Source organism: Cherax quadricarinatus, chromosome 45 (assembly GCF_038502225.1).
Source record: "Cherax quadricarinatus isolate ZL_2023a chromosome 45, ASM3850222v1, whole genome shotgun sequence".
NCBI classification, from domain to species: domain Eukaryota; kingdom Metazoa; phylum Arthropoda; class Malacostraca; order Decapoda; family Parastacidae; genus Cherax; species Cherax quadricarinatus.
In genome coordinates, this window is record NC_091336.1 from 28,102,825 (window position 1) to 28,107,802 (window position 4,978).

Consider the following 4,978-nt stretch of genomic DNA (forward strand, 5'->3'; position numbering starts at 1 on the left):
ACAGACAGCCTATGCTGTCTGCCAGCTTAGTTCATATTTTGCGCCACTCAGGTGCTGCCCTCTGGGCGAGCCCAAGGTCTGTGGGATGCTGAGCTCACACATTCTCACTCACACAGCGGCCTTGCAGCAAGACAGAAGGCCTACTAGTTCTCCTCTCATGGGCATGGCCCTACCAAGGCCATGGGCATAACACACAAGCCTGTGTACCCACTACGACATTACAAATAAAGTAAAGAAGCCTCCAAAGACGTATCATTGAACCCCGCATGCAGATCACCAAATAAACCAGTTCACATTGGTAGCAGCGGTGGTCGCAGCAGTTGTATTTGCCCTATACAACAAGCATCCATCTCTCAACGAGTTATTCTGATGTCATGTCTGCATGTTTCAGACTCCAGACACAGGTACAAGCAGGATCTAGCCGAAATTAGCCGAATTTCTTCGAGAATTCTAAGTGTAGTCCCAGTGACCCCACGCTACAGCGGCTCACGCTGTTTCTCAAGTCACGTGTTTAGCATCACTTGTATGTTCTGCTTGTTCAGCTCAGCACAGCTATTTCAGCAAGCCAGAGGTGAGTTCTGTGGTGATTCCTGCATCCAGTGTGTCTCCCTGTGTTTGTGGGTGGGAGAGGAGGAGGAGGAAGTGGCCGTTTCCTCGCCTCCCCCATACACTCACCCACGCTCCTTGCCACCACACTACCATACACCACCATGCCATCACTCCCTTTGCCGTGTTTTCTGCTGTTTTCCGTGTGAATTCCTTGCCACAGCTGTGTATCCGAGTGCCCGAGGCCACTCGAAGCCATGTGGATCAGCAAGCCACATGGATCAGCAAGCCACATGGATCAGCAAGCCATGTGGATCAACAAGCCATGTGGATCAGCAAGCCATGTAGAACAGCATGCCACATAGATCATGATGCCACGTGGATCCCGACGCCACGTGGGGTGTGGGCGATGTCACGTGGATCTACAAGCCATGTGGGTTATCAAGCCAGATGTCCCAGGCCACATGCTGTGGTCTGCTGCCCGCATCACCGACGATGCTGCCCGACTTCATGATGTCACGATGTCTGCTGTCGTCACCTCGAGATGTCTTCTGATGTCACAGTGCTGCTGACGTCACCTCGCGACGTCATGCCTGACATCACATGATGTCACATCAAGTGTTTCTAGTAATTATTTCAGTATTGTCAAGAAGATTGAGAGAAGAAATATGTGTGTTAATTAATTCCTTTCAGTCAGTGTTCTCACATGCTAGTGTATAACTTAGTGTCAATTTTGTGCTCAGTAAAGCATGTTTTGCTAGTTTCAGCCATGTTGTACCACGTGTACTGTGGGTGTGTGTAAAGTTTTCTGTGAGTCCAGTGTGGTCTGTGGTCAGACCCTTGTGTAGCACCTTGTGTTGTCACGCGGTGTAACCAGCACAGGTGACAGATGATATTACTCAGCCCCTGAGTGACTGAGCCATCTTGCACAGAAAGCTCTTATGCTTGTCGGTTGTGATGTTCTACAGAATCTTACCTACTACGATTCCCATCGAGATTTGTTTAACTTCACCTCCAGACCTTCAGAGTGCAGTTATATGTAGATAAACAAGTCTGGGGACACTTAGACTAACCTCTGCTATAACTCCAACTGCCGAGAGAATGACACTCGTCAAGCCACAGTTAGCCCTGTCAGCAGGCACTGTGTCAGCCTCGTGTCAAGCTTCAGTGAGCAGCCTGCACAAAGAAGATGTCACTTTGACTGCTAGCTCGCTCACTGCAGTCTGGTGTATGATGTTATGACTCCCAGATGTTTAGCCCAGTCGTCTCTGCCATGACTCGCTCCACGACTCGCTTCATGCTCGCCAGCAGTGACAGCCCAGCGACAGTACCAGTCGAGAAGTGCCCTCCTGAGTCGCTTGCCAGAAGTCCTGCCCAGTTGCCAAGTTTCTGAGTTTTGATGACGCCTCTCTCGAGGGCACAAGCATGTCGTGCCCCAGGTTGAGCAAAACCTGCAGTGACTCCTACAATGACTGCTTCACTGTTCTAAAGGAGACAGTAACCCATTATGTCACAGCTCAGCCACAGCGATGTCTCCTGTGTTGCAGTATCTGTCCAGATTGAGGAAGGCATGCAGTGATGCCCTTCGATGTTCACTGCCTTTGACCATGATGTTTAGCACACCCCACGTTTTTTTCTTCCCTCCCTGTAGGAAGTTTTTTTTTGTTCAATGTCCATATGTATATTATGTTTTTATTTTGTGTTCTGTGCCCTTTTCCTACGTGAAAGAGACCGAGATTTTTTTGCCACCAGTATTGTCACGTCGGGACGACGCGAGGTAGGTGGCCGAGCGTATGTAGACAGCCTGTACTGTCTGCACAGACAGCCTATGCTGTCTGCCAGCTTAGTTCATATTTCGTGCCACTCAGGTGCTGCCCTCTGGGCCAGTCCAAAGTCTGTGGGATGCTGGGCCCACACACTCTCACTCACACAGCGACCTAGCAGCAAGACAGAAGGCCTACTAGTTCTCTTCTCGTGGGCATGGCCCTACCCAGGCCATGGGCACAACACACAAGCCTGTGTACCCACTAAGACATTACAAATAAAGTAAAGAAGCCACCGAAGACTTATCATTGAACCCTGCTTGCAGAAATACGAATTAATTGCGTTCACAGGTACTTATCCTATTCACAACATTATGGTAATTAAGGGAAGGTTGCACGAAATACAAGACGAGAGGTTCCAAGCAGTGAGGGTAATGGCAGGAGTGGAAGAGGTGTCATGGGGCGATAGGTCTTTGTCATGTGTACTGCATAGGCAAAAGCAACGATGGCAGGCAATGGTTATTCCATGGTTGGAGGTTCATGAGCCGGTGGGTGGGTATAGTGTGGGTCAGGTTATACAAGCTACAGATGGGATAGGGGTGCTTGCGGATAAGTGGTATGAGCAGTATTGGCAAAGGGAAGGGGTAGGAGCTGGGGATTTAGAACAGGTGTGTGGGAGTGTGATATGTCACTTGGGAAACAGTGATAAGGAAGCACTGGGTGGGGAAATAACTGAGGGAAAAATATAGAGGGCTTTAAGTGAAATGCCAAAGGGCAAAGTGCCTGGAATCGATGGACTACGGGCAGAGTTCTGTCAACAGCATTGAGAGCTAATGAGGGGGTTTTTGGTTAGGTTATTAAATTTAATGAAGGAGAGGGGAGAGTTGGGAGAGAAACAGGCAACGGCTGTAGTAGTCTTGGTACTGAAGGGTAAGTGGCAGCATACGTTTAGGGACTACCGGGCAATATCATTGTTATGTGCGGATTACAAGTTGTTCGCTAAGATTTTGGGAAATAGGTTTAAGTGCATAGTAGGATGGGTCGTATCGAAAACTCAGTTTGGGTTGCCAGGGAGGTCTATGGTGGAGGGGTATGGGCTACTACAGGATTTCCTGGAAGAAAAATAGGGGAGGGGTGGTTTGGTGGCACTAGACTGGCAAGGAGCATATGACAGAGTGGAGCGAGAAGCGAGAAGAAATAGTGGGATAGGTAGATGCGTTGCATCGTGGAACAATGGTGAGGGTACAGATTAATGGAAGACTGGGGGGGAGGATTGTAATGCATAGGGGACTTCGACAGGGGTGTCCTACCTCACAGCTATTGTTTGCATGCATACAGGACCCCTTTTATAGAATGGTGGAGCAGCAAATGTGCATTAGTGAGAGAGAAGGGAGTGGTGTTGGGAGGGTTTGGCCAGTCCTAATAGGGTATGTAGATGATACTACTGTTCTGGTGATGGAGGGGATGTCAATGGACGCCTTAGATGGGGTAGTAAACATGTTTGCAGGTGCAACTGGCATCAGAGTGAATTCAGAAAAGTCTATGGTCATGGGGTTAGGAGCTTGGGCAGGGAGGGTTAAGTGGGGTAGAGCAGTCGTGAGGAAGTGGGTGAATTTGTTAAAAATTTGTGGTCTTATCTATGCAGTCGATCTGGATGTTGCACGTGTGGAAAACCCAGTTAGGTTGGTAGACAGGATTCTGGGTCACTTGGGAGTAATGCAGTCTTATCAGTTGACCTTTGTGCAGCGTGCCATTGTTATTAACGTCTTACTGTATAGTAAGGTATTGCACGTGGCAGCCATGTTCCCTTTAACTGGGACAACAATTGCGAACATACTTAGGAGAATTTTTAAATTCTTGTGGGGTTCAGGGTATGATTGGCTTAAAAGGGATGTGGTAATGTTACCTGTGCGTCAGGGGGGTCAAATGTATCTTCATTAAGAGGGAGGCGATAAGGGAAAGTGTGGCTGGGGGAGGGTTAGTCAAGATACACGGTAGATTGAAACATGTATACTGGGATAGAGTTGCGTGAGTGTGAAACTGTTTTGAGGGCTCTGGTGTTGGCTCGGGATCTGGGGAGGGTAAAAATAGGTAGGTTGTGTAGAATGTTAGTGGGGAGGGTAATGGCACCAGTGGAGGGGATTTTCCCCATGTATGGGAAGTATATGGGGTACGTTCAGGAGGTTGAGGTTACATCCCCTTGGGCGTGAAGTGATGCATCGATTTTTGCATGGAATTTAAACCATCGGGTGTTTTTCTATGGGATAGACGGGTGGTTGAGGGGGGTCTGTGGAATATGTGGAAGGGAGAATTCGGCATTCCACGTAGTGTATTTTTATGAGGGGATGGGGAGCATCAGGGGTTAGTTGAGCAGGGTGTTGCATAGGATAGGGGGTAAAAGGATTTCTGTTGTGCGGGAGTTAAATGTTAACATAAGTGTGTTATAACCTAGTCTAATACAATGTCGCCTCAACCAGGTGACAATAACTGCCAGTGATAAATATTTCTAGGAACGTTACAACAGTGTCTATGAACACACATGGGGTAAGATAAGATTTCGTTCGGATTTTTAACCCAGGAGGGTTAGCCACCCAGGATAACCCAAGAAAGTCGGTGCGTCATCGAGGACTGTCTAACTTATTTCCATTGGGGTCCTTAATCTTGTCCCC